Here is a 17235-nt window from a genome sequence, read left to right as displayed (position 1 = left end):
CTATGTGCTGAACCAAAGGAAATGGGGGAGATCTTAAATAGGTTTTTTGTGTCTGTGTTTACTAAGGAAACTGGCATGAAGTCTATGGAATTAAGGGAAACAAGTACTGAGATCATGGAAACTGTACAGATTGAAAAGGAGGAGGTGCTTGCTGTCTTGAAGAAAATTGAAGTGGATAAATCCCCGGGACCTGACAGGGTGTTCCCTCGGATCTTGAAGTAGACTAGTGTTGAAATTGCAGGGGCCCTGGGTGAAATATTTAAAATGTCGCTGTCTACAGGTGAGGTGCCGGAGGATTGGAGAGTGGCTCATGTTGTTCCGTTGTTTAAAAAAGGATCGAAAAGTAATCCGGGAAATTATAGGCCAGTAAGTTTAACGTCGGTAGTAGGTAAGTTATTGGAGGGAGTACTAAGAGACAGAATCTATAAGCATTTGGATAGACTGGGACTTATTAGGAAGAGTCAACATGGCTTTGTGCGTGGTAGGTCATGTTTGACCAATCTATTGGAGTTTTTCGAGGAGGTTACCAGGAAAGTGGATGAAAGGAAGGCAGTGGATATTGTCTACATGGACTTCAGTAAGGCCTTTGACAAGGTCCCGCATGGGAGGTGAGTTAGGAAAATTCAGTCGCTAGGTATACATGGAGACGTGGTAATTTGGGTTAGACATTGGCTCGATGGAAGAAGCCAGAGAGTGGTGGCAGAGAATTGCTTCTCTGAGTGGAGGCCTCTGACTAGTGGTGTGCCACAGGGATCACTGCTGGGTCCATTGTTATTTGTCATCTATATCAATGATCTAGATGATAATGTGGTAAATTGGATCAGCAAGTTTGCTGATGATACGAAGACTGGAGGTGTAGTAGACAGTGAGGAAGGTTTTTAGAGCCAGCAGAGGGACTTGGACCAGCTGGAAAAATGGGCTAAAAAATGGCAGATGGAGTTTAATACTGACAAGTGGAAGGTATTGCACGTTGGAAGGACAAACCAAGGTAGAACATACAGGGTTAATGGTAAGGCACTGAGGAGTGCAGTGGAACAGAGGGATCTGGGAATACAGATACAAAATTCCCTAAAAGTGGCGTCACAGGTAGATAGGGTCGTAAGGAGAGCTTTTGGTACATTGGCCTTTATTAATCAAAGTATTGAATATAAGAGCTGGAATGTTATGATGAGGTTGTATAAGGCATTGGTGAGGCCGAATCTGGAGTATTGTGTTCAGTTTTGGTCCCAAATTACAGGAAGGATATAAATAAGGTTGAAAGAGTGCAGAGAAAGTTTACAAGGATGTTGCCGGGACTTGAGAAACTCAGTTACAGAGAAAGGTTGAATAGGTTGGGACTTTATTCCCTGGAGCGTAGAAGAAAGAGGGGAGATTTGATAGAGGTATATAAAATTATGATGGGTATAGATAGAGTGAATGCAAGCAGGCTTTTTCCACCGAGGCAAGGGGAGAAGAAAACCAGAGGACATGGGTTTAGGGTGAGCGGTGAAATGTTTAAAGGGAACATTAGGGGGGCTTCTTCACACAGAGAGTGGTGGGAGTATGGAATGAGCTGCCAGACGAGGTGGTAAATGCGAGTTCTTTTTTAACATTTAAGAATAAATTGGACAGATACATGGATGGGAGGTATATGGAGCGATATGGTCCGTGTGCAGGTCAGTGGGACTAGGCAGAAAATGGTTCGGCACAGCCAAGAAGGGCCAAAAGGCTTGTTTCTGTGCTGTAGTTTCTATGGTTTCTATTGGTCAGAACGCAGTCGGGGGTATAGTGAGCAGCTTTGGGCCCTTTACCTAAGATGTGCTGGGAGTCAGATAGGCGATTCTGTGGACGCAGTCCAGAGACCCGGATGGTAGTTTGCCTCCCTGGTGCCAGGGTCCGGGATATTTCTGATCGTGTCCAAGATATCCTGAAGTGGGAGGGTGAGGAGCCAGAGGTCGTGGTACATATAGGTACCAATGACGTAGGTAGGAAAAGGGATGAGGTCCTGAAAGGAGAATATAGGGAGCTAGGAAGGGAGTTGAGAAAAAGGACCGCAAAGGTAGTAATCTCGGGATTACTGCCTGTGCCACGCGACAGTGAGAGTAGGAATGTGATGAGGTGGAAGATAAATGCGTGGCTGAGGAATTGGAGCAGGGGGCAGGGATTCAAGTTTTTGGATCATTGGGACCTCTTTTGGCGCAGGCGTGACCTGTACAAAAAGGACGGGTTACACTTGAATCCTAGGGGGACCAATATCCTGGCAGAGAGATTAGCTGGGGCTACTGAGGTGACTTTAAACTAGAATGGTTGGGAGGTGGGAATCAAATTAAAGAGGCTAGGCGTGAGGAGGTTAGTTCACAACAGGGGGATGGGAACCAGTGCAGAGAGACAGAGGGGTGTAAAGTGAGGTTAGAAGCAACAAGTACTAAGGAGAAAAGTAAAAGTGGCAGGCCGACAAATCCAGGGCAAGCATTAAAAAGGGCCACTTTTCAGCATAATTGTATAAGGGCTAAGAAAGTTGTAAAAGAGCGCCTGAAGGCTTTGTGTGTCAATGCAAGGAGCATTTGTAATAAGGTGGATGAATTGAAAGTGCAGATTGTTATTAATGATTATGATATAGTTGGGATCACAGAGACATGGCTCCAGGGTGACCAGGGATGGGAGCTCAACGTTCAGAGATATTCAATATTCAGGAGGGATAGACATGAAGGAAGGGGAGGTGGGGTGGCGTTGCTGGTTAAAGAAGATATTAACGCAATAGAAAGGAAGGACATAAGCCGGGAAGATGTGGAATCGATATGGGTAGAGCTGCGTAACACTAAGGGGCAGAAGACGCTGGTGGGAGTTGTGTACAGGCCACCTAACAGTAGTAGTGAGGTCGGAGATGGTATTAAACAGGAAATTAGAAAGGTGTGCAATAAAGGAACAGCAGTTATAATGGGTGACTTCAATCTACATGTAGATTGGGTGAACCAAATTGGTAAAGGTGCTGAGGAAGAGGATTTCTTGGAATGTATGCGGGATGGTTTTTTGAACCAACATGTCGAGGAACCAACTAGAGAGCAGGCTATTCTGGACTGGGTTTTGAGCAATGAGGAAGGGTTAATTAGCAATCTTGTCGTGAGAGGCCCCTTGGGTAAGAGTGACCATAATATGGTGGAATTCTTCATTAAGATGGAGAGTGACATAGTTAATTCAGAAACAAAGGTTCTGAACTTAAAGAGGGGTAACTTTGAAGGTATGAGACGTGAATTAGCTAAGATAGACTGGCAAATGACACTTAAAGGATTGACGGTGGATATGCAATGGCAAGCATTTGAAGGTTGCATGGATGAACTACAACAATTGTTCATCCCAGTTTGGCAAAAGAATAAATCAAGGAAGGTAGTGCACCCGTGGCTGACAAGAGAAATTAGGGATAGTATCAATTCCACGGAAGAAGCATACAAATTAGCTAGAGAAAGTGGCTCACCTGAGGACTGGGAGAAATTCAGAGTTCAGCAGAGGAGGACAAAGGGCTTAATTAGGAAGGGGAAAAAAGATTATGAGAGAAAACTGGCAGGGAACATAAAAACGGACTGTAAAAGCATTTACAGATATGTAAAAAGGAAAAGACTGGTAAAGACAAATGTAGGTCCCCTGCAGACAGAAAGGGGTGAATTGATTATGGGGAGCAAGGACATGGCAGACCAATTGAATAATTACTTTGGTTCTGTCTTCACTAAGGAGGACATAAATAATCTTCCAGAAATAGTAGGGGACAGAGGATCCAGTGAGATGGAGGAACTGAGCGAAATACATGTTAGTAGGGAAGTGGTGTTAGGTAAATTGAAGGGATTGAAGGCAGATAAATCTCCAGGGCCAGATGGTCTGCATCCTAGAGTGCTTAAGGAAGTAGCCCAAGAAATAGTGGATGCATTAGTGATAATTTTTCAAAACTCGTTAGATTCTAGACTAGTTCCTGAGGATTGGAGGGTGGCTAATGTAACTCCACTTTTTAAAAAAGGAGGGAGAGAGAAACCGGGGAATTATAGACCGGTTAGCCTAACGTCGGTGGTGGGGAAACTGCTGGAGTCAGTTATCAAGGATGTGATAACAGCACATTTGGAAAGCGGTGAAATGATCGGACAAAGTCAGCATGGATTTGTGAAAGGAAAATCATGTCTGACGAATCTCATAGAATTTTTTGAGGATGTAACTAGTAGAGTGGATAGGGGAGAACCAGTGGATGTGGTATATTTGGATTTTCAAAAGGCTTTTGACAAGGTCCCACACAGGAGATTAGTGTGCAAACTCAAAGCACACGGTATTGGGGGTAAGGTATTGGTGTGGGTGGAGAATTGGTTAACAGACAGGAAGCAAAGAGTGGGAATAAACGGGACCTTTTCAGAATGGCAGGTGGTGACTAGTGGGGTACCGCAAGGCTCAGTGCTGGGACCCCAGTTGTTTACAATATATATTAATGACTTGGATGAGGGAATTAAATGCAGCATCTCCAAGTTTGCGGATGACACGAAGCTGGGTGGCAGTGTTAGCTGTGAGGAGGATGCTAAGAGGATGCAGGGTGACTTGGATAGGTTGGGTGAGTGGGCAAGTTCATGGCAGATGCAATTTAATATGGATAAATGTGAAGTTATCCACTTTGGTGGCAAAAATAGGAAAACAGATTATTATCTGAATGGTGGCCGATTAGGAAAAGGGGAGGTGCAACGAGACCTGGGTGTCATTATACACCAGTCATTGAAAGTGGGCATGCAGGTACAGCAGGCGGTGAAAAAGGCGAATGGTACGCTGGCATTTATAGCGAGAAGATTCGAGTACAGGAGCAGGGAGGTACTACTGCAGTTGTACAAGGCCTTGGTGAGACCACACCTGGAGTATTGTGTGCAGTTTTGGTCCCCTAATCTGAGGAAAGACATCCTTGCCATAGAGGGAGTACAAAGAAGGTTCACCAGATTGATTCCTGGGATGGCAGGACTTTCATATGAAGAAAGACTGGATGAACTAGGCTTGTACTCGTTGGAATTTAGAAGATTGAGGGGGGATCTGATTGAAACGTATAAGATCCTAAAGGGATTGGACAGGCTAGATGCAGGAAGATTATTCCCGATGTTGGGGAAGTCCAGAACGAGGGGCCACAGTTTGAGGATAGAGGGGAAGCCTTTTAGGACAGAGATTAGGAAAAACTTCTTCACACAGAGAGTGGTGAATCTGTGGAATTCTCTGCCACAGGAAACAGTTGAGGCCAGTTCATTGGCTATATTTAAGAGGGAGTTAGATGTGGCCCTTGTGGCTACGGGGGTCAGGGGGTATGGAGGGAAGGCTGGGGCGGGGTTCTGAGTTGGATGATCAGCCATGATCATAATGAACGGCAGTGCAGGCTCGAAGGGCCGAATGGCCTACTCCTTCACCTATTTTCTATGTTTCTATTAGAGCGGGTTCACGAGAATGATCCTGGGAATGAAACATACAAGAGGAGTGCTTGATGGCTCCGGCTCTGTCCTCGATGGAGTTCAGAAGGGAAGGAAGAGGGGTGAATCTTATTGAAACTTATGGAATATTAAAAGGCCTAGAACAGAGAGGATGTTTCCTGTGACCAGAGGGCACAGCTTCAGAATAGAGGGACGTCCATTTAGAACAGACCTGAGAGGGAATTTCTTCAGCGAAAGGGCGGTGGATCTGTGGAATCCATCAACGCTGATGGCTGTGGAGGACGAGTCACTGGGTATATTTAACATGGAGGCTGACAGGTCCTTGATTAGTCAGAGTGTTAAAGGTTACGGGGGAGAAGGCAGGAAAATGGGGCTGAGAGGGTAATAAGCCAGCCATCATGGAATGGCAAAGCAGACACGATGGGCTGAGTGGCCTAATTGTGTTCCCGAGTCTTAATTGTCCTTTATTGTCCGTTCACTCTGCCTGAGTGCAGGCGAGCTCCTCGGGAGGGCCATGGGAGGAAACAACGGTCATTTTGTGAAAAGCTGCATTTCACAAAAGAAAAACACTTCAATTTCTGCGTTTGAGAAATCTTTCTGCACCTTTGGCATAAATACATGCAAAATACTAATTACTATTAAATTATCCAATAGTTCAAACCATGATTCGGCAGGCTATTTTCTTGATTTCATTTCAAATGAACAAATAATTCAAGGCTTGAATTAACAGCTGACAATTTGAAGATGTACACTTGGAATCTGTCAGCTGTGCCTGGAAAATCGAGGCATTTCCGACATTTGGGGAATCTTTTGGGGTGTAGCACATGAAGGGAATCATTTTAATTATAAACACTAGCAAGTCTGCAGACGCTGGAAATCCAGAGCAACTCACCCAAAACGCTGGAGGAACTCAGCAGCTCAGGCAGTGTCTGTGGGAATGAGTAAACAGTCGGTGTTTCAGGCTGAGGCCTTTTATTGGGACTGTAAAGGGAGGGGGAGATGCCAGGATAAAAAGGTGAGGAGAGGGGAAGGAGGCCAGCTGGTGAAGACAGGTGGGTGGGAAAGGTCAAGGGCTGCAGAAGAAAGAATCTGAGAGAGGAAAGGAGAGGAGAGGAGAGTGGACCACAGGAGAGATGGAAGGAGGTGGGGACCCAGGGAGAAGTAATAGACAGATGAGAAGTAAAAGCTCAGAGTGGGGAATTGAGGAAGGGGAGGGGAAGGGAAAGATTTTTTTAATTTTTTAAAATAATTTTAATTCTGTAAAAATAGTGAAAGAATGCAAATTTCCATATTAATTAAAAAATCCAGAAATTGCACACGCAGCATTTTTGTTTAAGTTCACGCCAAAATAAAAAAGGAACTTGATAGATGGAAAAATAACAGCTTCATCACACCAGTAAGCAATTCACCTTTAATCCAATATGCACTGAGATTACAAACTAGCTCCCATCACCGCTTCTAAAGAACGCACTGCACATTTGCTCTTATCTAATGCTCTCAAACTAAAAGAACAGTTGGAGAGACTCTGGTGAAAGAAGCAGTTGTTATTCCATTCATGATTCATAAGAACATAAGAAATAGGAGCAGGAGTAGGCCATCTGGCCCATCGAGTCTGCCCTGCCATTCAATAAGATCATGGCTGATCTGTCTGTAAACTCAGCTCCACCTACCTGTCTTTTCCCCATAACCTTTAATTCCCCTACTATGTAAAAATCTATCTAACTGTATCTTAAATATATTTAGTGAAGAAGCCTCAACTGCTTCCCTGGCCAGAGAATTCCACAGATTCACCACTCTCTGGGAAAAACAGTTTCTCCTCATCTCCGTCTTAAATCTTCTCCCCTGAATCTTGAGGCAATGTCCCCTAGTTCTAGTCTCACCTGCCAATGGAAACAACTTTCCTACTTCTATCTTATCTATTCATTTCAAAATTTTATATGTTTCCATAAGATATCCTCTCATTCTTTTGAATTCCAGAGAGAATAGTCCCAGGCAACTCAATCTCGCTTCATAGGTTAACCCCTTCATCTCTGGAATTAACCTGGTGAACCTCCTCTGCATGCCTCCAAAGCCAGTATATCCTTCCTCAAGTATGGAGATCAGAACTGCACACAGTATTCCATGTGCGGTCTCACCAGTACCCTGTAAAGTTGCAGCATGACCTCCCTGCTCTTGAATTCAATCCTTCCAGCAATGAAGACAAACATTCTGTTTGCCTTAATACCCTGTTGTACCTGCAAGCCAACTTTTTGCGATTCATGCACAAGCACTCCCAAGTCCTTCTGAACAACAGCATGCTGCAAACTTTCACCATTTAAATAATCATCTTCTCTTCTATTATTCCTTCCAAAGTGGATGATCTCGCATTTACCAACGTTGTATTCCATCTGCCAGACCATGGCCCACTCACTTAACCTATCTATATCTCTCTGCAGACTCTCCACATCCACTGTACAAATTGCTTTTCCACTCAGTTTAGTGTCATCAACAAATTTTGCTACGCTACACTCTGTCCCCTCTTCCAAATCATCAGTGTAAATGGTAAACAGCTGCGGGCCCAGTACCGACCCCCGCGGCATCCCACTCACCACTGACCGCCAACCGGAGAAACACCCATTTATACCAACTCCCTGCTGAGTTTCTCCAGCATTCTGTGCGTGTGTGTTTGTGTGTGAGTGTGCATGCGTGCGTGCGTGTCAGTGTGCGTGCATGTGTGAGTGTGTGAGTGTGCATGTGTGAGTGTGTGTGTGTGTGTGTGTGTGTGTGTGTGAGTGTGCGTGCATGTGTATGTGCATGTGTGTGTGTGAGTGTGTATGTGTGCATGTGTGTGTGTGTGTGTGTGTGAGTGTGCATGTGTGTGTGTGTGAGTGTGCATGTGTGCGTGCGTGTGCGTGTGTGTGTGTGTGCGTGCGTGTGCGTGTGTGTGCGTGCGTGTGCGTGTGTGTGTGTGTGTGTGTGTGGCTCTGCATTGCCAGCATCTGCAGAATCTGTGATTCTAACACTTTAGAATGCTGGACATCACCGCACAGCTCCAAGCAAACGGCAGTTACAATGTTTGTCAACAGGAAAGAAAGCAGATGAACATGGGCCAACTGCTGTCCCCTTCCAGGAATCAGTATCAGTGAGAGTAAAAGCCTAGACACATCAGTCTGTATTGCAACACGTCCCATTCTGGCACACTTATCCAGATACCTGTATCTCGTGGTGGAGCATGGACTGCTCGTCACCTTCAGCAGATGTACAAGTTCCAGAGACGGCAACCAACTTTTTGATCACCTAATGAACAGTAAGCGACCTTTCATCAGCACTCTTGACTTGACAACAGCTCTCAAACAGCACACAGAAGAAAGCTCTCCATTGGTGTTTGCCTGATTTCGGTAGGCTATTCAAAAAATATCCACCATGCCCACCAGTCACGCAAGGGGCATGTTAAAGTTTGTACTTCATGATAAAATTACCTTATCTTTGAGCTGAGCCAAGAACAGGGGAAGCAGGTGCTCAACAGTGCTGTCCTTGCCCAGGATGGTGGACAAGCCCATAATAACAGAGGCCAGAGCTGACTTCACGTGTTGATTGGTGTCAGACACAAGTTCCTGGAAAAGAAACACATAAAATGATCAAATGAAAACCTAGACAGATATCTCAGTCAACACGCACAAAATGCCGGAGGAACTCAACAGGCCAGGCAGCACCTACAGAAATGTCGACTGTACTGTTCCCCATAGGTGCTGCCTGGCCTGCTGAGTCCCTCCAGCATTTTGTGTGTGTTGCTCGGATTTCCAGTATCTGCAGATTTTCTCTTGTTTGTCATTAGATATCTCAGTCATGTTGCCATCCTGCTCCACGTTCTTATGATCCACCTGGTCAGTCAGGGATCATTCTTAAATAATTTCTTTTACAGTTTGATATTCTAGTTTATATAAATCATGGGACAGAACCGGCCCTATAACTCACAATGTTATACTTGAATTCCTAATCAAGTGGGCAATCCAATCTACACGATGTCCATATTCTTCCGTTTTCCTCACATTCGTGTGCTTCTTTAAACGTCATTAAAAGTCCCCAATATATCTGCCTCTACCATCACTCCAGGCAGCCAACACCATGTTAAAAAACCAGCAACACATACAAGATGCTGGAGGAACTCAGCAGGCCAGGCAGCACCTATGGAGAACAGGACAGTCGATGTTTCTGTCCAAAACCCTTCGGCAGGACTCAACCCTTTGGGAGAGGGGGAGGGAGTGGGAGAGGGAGATGGGGCGGGAGAGGGGACGGGAGAGGGGGCAAGATGTGACTCGTGCTTGGATATTGAGCTTTTCCAGTTACAAGCAGTTCACAGTGATAAAGCCTGAATTAAAAGGTGCCTGAATCCTCGTTTCAGGCCCACCCGAAATACTGAGGGACTTTTTCCTGAGGTGAATGAGATGAGTTGCTACATTAATTTTAGATAGACTGTATAACCAGCCAAGAATTTGAGAAGGCATATTACCTTAACATACAGCAAGATGTGACTTATTATGACAGTCTCCCTGCAATCTACTGGCAAGTTTTCACAAAGATCTGCAAGATAGAGTACTGCATGTTAAAGAGTTATTCTCAAACAAAACAATGGAGTCAGAGGAAAGTACAGCACAGAAACAGGCCCTTCAGCCCATCTATTCTGTGCTGATCCATTTCAATTGCCTACTCCCATCGACCTGCATCTGGACCATAGCCCTCAATACCACTACCATCTACGTACCTATCCAAACTGACTGTAAAAGCTTTTATAGATATGTGAAAAGAAAAAGATTGGTTAAGACAAATGTAGGTCCCCTACAGACAGAAACAGGTGAATTGATTATGGGGAGCAAGGACATGGCAGACCAATTGAATAATTACTTTGGTTCTGTCTTCACTAAGGAGGACATAAATAATCTTCCGGAAATAGTAGGGGACAGAGGGTCCAGTGAGATGGAGGAACTGAGGGAAATACATGTTAGTAGGGAAGTGGTGTTAGATAAATTGAAGGGATTAAAGGCAGATAAATCCCCAGGGCCAGATGGTCTGCATCCCAGAGTGCTTAAGGAAGTAGCCCAAGAAATAGTGGATGCATTAGTGATAATTTTTCAAAACTCTTTAGATTCTGGACTAGTTCCTGAGGATTGGAGGGTGGCTAATGTAACCCCACTTTTTAAAAAAAGAGGGAGAGAGATACCGGGGAATTATAGACCGGTTAGCCTAACATCAGTGGTGGGGAAACTGCTAGAGTCAGTTATGAAAGATGTGATAACAGCACATTTGGAAAGCGGTGAAATCATCGGACAAAGTCAGCATGGATTTGTGAAAGGAAAATCATGTCTGCCGAATCTCGTAGAATTTTTTGAGGATATAACTAGTAGAGTGGATAGGGGAGAACCAGCGGATGTGGTATATTTGGATTTTCAAAAGGTTTTTGACAAGGTCCCACACAGGAGATTAGTGTGCAAACTTAAAGCACACAGTATTGGGGGTAAGGTATTGATGTGGATAGAGAATTGGTTGGCAGACAGGAAGCAAAGAGTGGGAATAAACGGGACCTTTTCAGAATGGCAGACAGTGACTAGTGGGGTACCGCAAGGCTCAGTGCTGGGACCCCAGTTGTTTACAATATATATTAATGACTTGGATGAGGGAATTAAATGCAGCATCTCCAAGTTTGCAGATGACACGAAGCTGGGCGGCAGTGTTAGCTGTGAGGAGGATGCTAAGAGGATGCAGGGTGACTTGGATGGGTTAGGTGAGTGGGCAAATTCATGGCAGATGCAATTTAATGTGGATAAATGTGAAGTTATCCACTTTGGTGGCAAAAACAGGAAAACAGATTATTATATGAATGGTGGCCGATTAGGAAAAGGGGAGGTGCAACGAGACCTGGATGTCATCATACACCAGTCATTGAAAGTGGGCATGCAGGTACAGCAGGCGGTGAAAAAGGCGAACGGTATGCTGGCATTTGTAGCAAGAGGATTCAAGTACAGGAGCAGGGTGGTACTACTGCAGTTGTACAAGGCCTTGGTGAGACCACACCAGGAGTATTGTGTGCAGTTTTGGTCCCCTAATCTGAGGAAAGACATCCTTGCCATACAGGGAGTACAAAGAAGGTTCACCAGATTGATTCCTGGGATGGCAGGACTTTCATATGATGAAAGACTGGATGATCTAGGCTTATACTCGTTGGAATTTAGAAGATTGAGGGGGGATCTGATTGAAACGTATAAAATCCTAAAGGGATTGGACAGGCTAGATGCAGGAAGATTGTTCCTGATGTTGGGGAAGTCCAGAACGAGGGGTCACAGTTTGAGGATAAAGGGGAAGCCTTTTAGGACCGAGATGAGGAAAAATTTCTTCACACAGAGTGGTGAATCTGTGGAATTCTCTGCCACAGGAAACACCCTCGTGGCTAAAGGGATCAGGGGGTATGGAGAGAAGGCAGGTGCAGGGTTCTGAGTTGGATGATCAGCCATGATCGTACTGAATGGCGGTGCAGGCTCGAAGGGCCGAATGGCCTACTCCTGCACTTATTTTCTATGTTTCTATGTTTCTCTTAAAGGTTGAAATCGAGCTTGCACGCACCACTTGTGCTGGCAGCTCGTTCCACACTCTCACCACGCTGATAAATCAATAAAGTTTAACAGATTAAACAACTGCTGAAAAGCATCTGCCTACATATTTGTATCTTTTCACAAGACAGTGGCAAGAGAAAACATACATTCTGAAGCACAATTTAAGTCGCACAAGGAAAAGCAAGGCCAGCACCTACAGCGTAAACATCAAGAGTCAGACGGCACAGTTTCAATTCTGGCACATCTGTACATTCTCCCCGTGACGGCGTGGGTTTTCTTCGAGTGCTCATTTCATCCCCCATTCCAGTTGGTAGGTTAACTGGTCATTGTAAATCGTCCCGTGATTAGGCTAGGATCGAATCGGGGGATAGCTGGGCAGCGTGGCTCGGTGGACCTATTCTGCACTGTAATCTTAATAAATAGATGTTCAGAGGTATCAAATTGGCCCACTCCTCCTCTATAGTGTTGGCCAAGTTGTTCTGGTGAGTTGGCATTAATGTACCAGCTACTGAAGATGACTGGCAAAGAACTTTGGCAGGCACATCACAATTGACTTGAAACATTTGATTTATGGAAACTGGCCAGGCCAAGACGACTGATGCTGCGATACTCATCCTGGCCAGCTCCACTTTGCATGAAGGCATAATCCATGACTAAACTACCACAATCTGAAAGGCCAAATATAATTCATGCATTCCTTTTCAAAACGCACGATTGGAGCCAGATTTTGTGGATGAAGTGGGTCCATCTGGGAAGCAACATCACAATGTTTCTACCCTTGTCTACTAGCTGGCTTACTCGAAAGCAGGGAATCCACATTACACTACCAAAGACGGTTCATGAAGCAATCCCTTTCACATCTTCGTTTTACTTCAGAGGCTGTCCTCTCCCATCTGGTGACTCGATTTCAGGCTGATCGGGCGCTTTGCTGTCTCCAAGCGCTTCATAAGCCCACGGTCGACTCCACCTCTCGCTGATTAAAGCGCTGAAGAAGATTGAAATCAAGTCAGGCGCGCAGGGCAAGCGAGTATGCAGCGCCGTCTATCAGCCTCTCGCTGGCTGCTGCTGGAGAAGACGCCAGCTTGTGGCAGCCTCTCACTGGCTGTTCCCGAGGGAAGGGCCTCGCGCTCAAGTGAATCTCCCTCTCTCCCCCGATGCTGTCGGCCGATGGTACCTGAGCATGCTTTAATCGAAGTAGATTTCGACTCATTCAGGTTTATGATGTGCTCTAGTTTCTAGTTCCAGTTTATCTCTCTATGTGATGATGCGCTTCTGCAGACACAATTGATGGACAGTGGTGTGGCTGGGTGGCCCGACATCCACCCCAGTTTCTCTGATGAAAGATCCGATCAAGAGACACGTACACGAGAAAAGATGCAGCTTATTAGGCAGTTAATGATACCTTAAGGTTGTCATGGCCAGGGGCGGTAATGGGGACAAGCTCCCACTACAGACTAAATGCTCCTAATGGCATGCACCCCAAACAGCCTCTCACACCAAGTCCAGCTCCTGGCCTTTGCATGTGGCTTACTGACAGCAGAAGGCAGGTCACTGACACTTTAAAACTGGTTGCTTCGGTCAGATGGGGCTCATGGTTAGCAGCTCATCTAGGAGAAGGAAGACTCTGATCTCAAACCTCCAATGCCTTGCGGCTATACCCACTCACGGGAGTAAACCCCGAGGGAAAAATCTGGAGCCGGATTCTCCCAGGCAGTCCTACGTTGAGTTCAACGCTGACTGGCAACTCCTGCGACGCCACTGGTACCAAACTGTATCGGTCTCTGCCGATCCTTTGGATTCATCAGATGCGTGGAGAGGGGGAGCCTGCTACACGGGCACCAGCTTGCTCTCCATATCATACTGCCCTGGCTTACGTATCACGTAGTCAGCTGCACGTAACTTCTATGGTGGACCCTGACCAACGGAGGGCCTCGGGTTAGGCAGTCAGTGGTACAAACGTGAAGAACACCATTCACTCTTTTTCACAATCTCACAACCTTTCAAGACTCTTCACAAGCAATGACGTGCACTTTGTAAGGAGCAGCCACCATCAAAACATGAAGTCAAGTGGCACACAATTCCCTTCCATTTGCTGTTATCCAGTTCTGGGATCAGATCAGGATGCCAAAGGGGAGGCATGCTGGCATGCTGTTCTCACTTGGAGAAGTGTCACCTGGGTATGTGGTACGACATTAAATAGAGTCATCGAAAAGCACAGCGCAGAAAAGGCCCTTTGGCCCCTCTCGTCCATTCTGAACAATTCAAACTGTCTACTACCATCGGCCTGCACCAGGTACATAACACTCCCACCCCCCATATCCCTACTATCCATGTACCTATTCAAACTTCTCTTAAATATTGAAATCAAAACTGCACGACCACTTGTGCTGGCAGCTCGTTCCACTCTCATGACCCTCTGTGTGACGAAGTTTCTCCTCATGTTCCCCTTAAACTTGTCACCTTTCACCCTTAACCCATGACCTCTGGTTGTCATCAAACCCCACCTCAGCGGAAAAAACCTGCTTGCATTTACCCCATCCATACCCCCCCATAATGTTGTACCTCCATCAAATCTCCTCTCAATCTTCTGCATTCTGAAGAACACAGTCCTAACCTATTCAATCTTTCCTTATAAGTCAGGTTCTCCAGACCAGGCAGCATCCACCGGACACTCATGTCTCACCTGTGGCTGCAAGCAGCCATTTGCACGTGACAGCAGTCTCATACTCCGGTGAGATTGGGACAAGCCAGTCCTAGCACACAAAGTCAGCCTCAGCGGACTGGACAGCTGCGATCTACAGTAAAACCCAACGGCCAGGAAGGTGGCTCTGCATCGCTCCATGGAGAGCGAGGGGCATGAAAAGACACAGAAAACGTCCTGGTCATCCACTGCAAACAAGAAGACCCCAGTTTCTTCTGGCGCTTGTTCATACCACTGGACCCGGACTTCTGAGGCCGAGAGAGTGGAACTGCCACAGTGCAAAGGCTTTTCCATTTTAAAAACTCTCCAGCACAGGTTTCCCGTCATCGTCGGACAAAATGTGCAACCACCATGCATACTATACACAACCTTGACATTTGTCTCCTTACAGGCAGCCACAAAGCAAAGGAACCCAACAGAACCCATTAAAAACAGAAAACCATCAATCACACAATGCGCACGAAAAAAAGACAAATTGTGCAAACAAGAAAAGTAAGCAAATAACGTTCAGGACTGCACCGCAAAATGCCAGGTTGTACAGCTGGATCAAGGGCTCGTCTCCACTAGGAAAATTACAGGCACAGATTGCAGTGTCATTGCCCAGAACAAGAGTCTATTAATAAAGTAATTGATAGTTGTTTCTGCTGCCAGAAAGTTGTCACTGTGCTTCACCAACAACATCTTAAACTGGATGGAAAAGACAAGAATGAGAATTCCCAACCAACCTTTAACTTTGTTGGCCCCAGCTGCTCACACTTCATCCTCACAATCTTTCAACAGGTTTTGGAAAGCAGGAGCTAGATCATTTTCTGCAATTTCAGGACCCACGGTTTTCTGAAGCTTTAAAGGCAAGAGAAACTAAATGAGTAACAAAGATGGAGCGGGTTTCAATAGCAGCGATCTGTGCATTAACACGTGAACAGAGAAATCACAAAGACAACACCATCTTTCTTTTCCACACTTGTCTCGCTGCTGCCATCAGGTAGAAGGTGCAGGAGCCTCAGGACTTTCACCACCAGGTTCAAGAACAGTTATTACCCCTCAACCATCAGGTAGAAGGTACAGAAGCCTCAGGACCCACATCACCAGGTTCAAGAACAGTTATTACCTCTCAACCATCAGGCTCTTGAACAACAGGGGATAGGTACACTTATTCGATTGAGATGTTCCCACAACCAATGATCTTACTTTAATTACTCGTTATCTTGTTATTTCATACTCTTGTTATTTATTGCTATTTATTTACATTTGCATTTGCACTTGATCTTTTATTGATCCTGTTCACAGTTACTATTCTATAGAAATTGCTGAGTATGCCCACAGGAAAATGAATCTCAGGGTTGTATGTGGTGACATGTACAGGTGTCCCCCACTTTTCCAATGTTCATTTTACGAAACTTCACTGTTACGAAAGACCTACATTAGTATCCTATTTTCGCTTTCAGAAAGTGTTTTCACTGTTACAAAAAAAAAATCAGCGCGTGATAAAAGGCAGCCGCACTCCCCCAGATTCAGAATGGCATTGCTTAAAAACGAGCCTGTGAGCAGCCGTTTGCAAGATGAGTTCTAAGGTATCGGAAAAGCCTGAAAGATCTCGTAAGGGTGTTACACTTAGCGTAAAACTAGACATAATTAAGCGTTTCGATCATGGTGAACGAAGTAAGGACAACGGGAGCTTGGCTTGCGGAAGCTGATGAACATGATGTTGAAGAGGTTTTGGCATCCCATGACCAAGAACTGACAGATGAAGAGCTGATGCAATTGGGAAAAAAAAGGATAACAATCAAAATCGAATGTCTAATGATAAAGTACGACTTTAATTTTGAAAGGGTATGTCAGTTTAGGAGATATTTGCAGGATGGTTTGAGTCCTTACAAAGAACTGTGTGATAGAAAAATGCGTGAGGCTCAGTGGTCAAGCAAGCCTTTCACATCAGCCACAGCAGACGACGAACCTCAACATTCGACATCGAGGCGGGCAGAGATAGAAGATGAGCTGCCTGCTCTAATGGAAACAGACGATGATGAGATGACACCCCAGTGTCCCACCACCCCAACCCCCAGGCCACGGAGAGATACTGATTCGTGGAGAATGCAATAGTAGCCGGGAGGCACACAGCACATCTTTAAGAAAGAAGCCGAAATAAACAAGCTAATTAATTAGGTGATGCCTACATGTAATTGTCGGCCCAGATCAGAGATGACGCAATCGGAAATCAGCACTGATCTGGGCCGACAATTACGTTTCCGGCGGCACCTAATTAATTAGCTTGTTTATTTCGGCTTTTTCTTAAAGATGTGTTGTGTGCCTCTCGGCTACCGCTGCATTCCTGCATGCTTCGTGGCAATGTATCGCTCTGCAACCTGGAGGGTGGGGGCCACTGTACCACCCAAACTCCGACTCAGCCTAACACACCATCATCAGTGTGCTCGGCACTGCCTTCCCGATTCCGGTAAGTGATACTACACTGTACATACATTATTTCTACTTTGCATAGGCTGTGTATTTTTACGTATTATTTGGTATGATTTGGCAGCTT

The 17235-nt window shown here is 45.4% G+C and overlaps 1 pseudogene; it reads right to left on the bottom strand.

Annotated features, from left to right (window-relative positions):
• Positions 1-17235, bottom strand: part of LOC140210349 (uncharacterized) — a 61861-nt pseudogene that overhangs the window by 27819 nt on the left and 16807 nt on the right.

Source organism: Mobula birostris, chromosome 15 (assembly GCF_030028105.1).
Source record: "Mobula birostris isolate sMobBir1 chromosome 15, sMobBir1.hap1, whole genome shotgun sequence".
Lineage (NCBI taxonomy): Eukaryota > Metazoa > Chordata > Chondrichthyes > Myliobatiformes > Myliobatidae > Mobula > Mobula birostris.
This window is presented reverse-complemented; position numbering and strand designations above follow the sequence as displayed.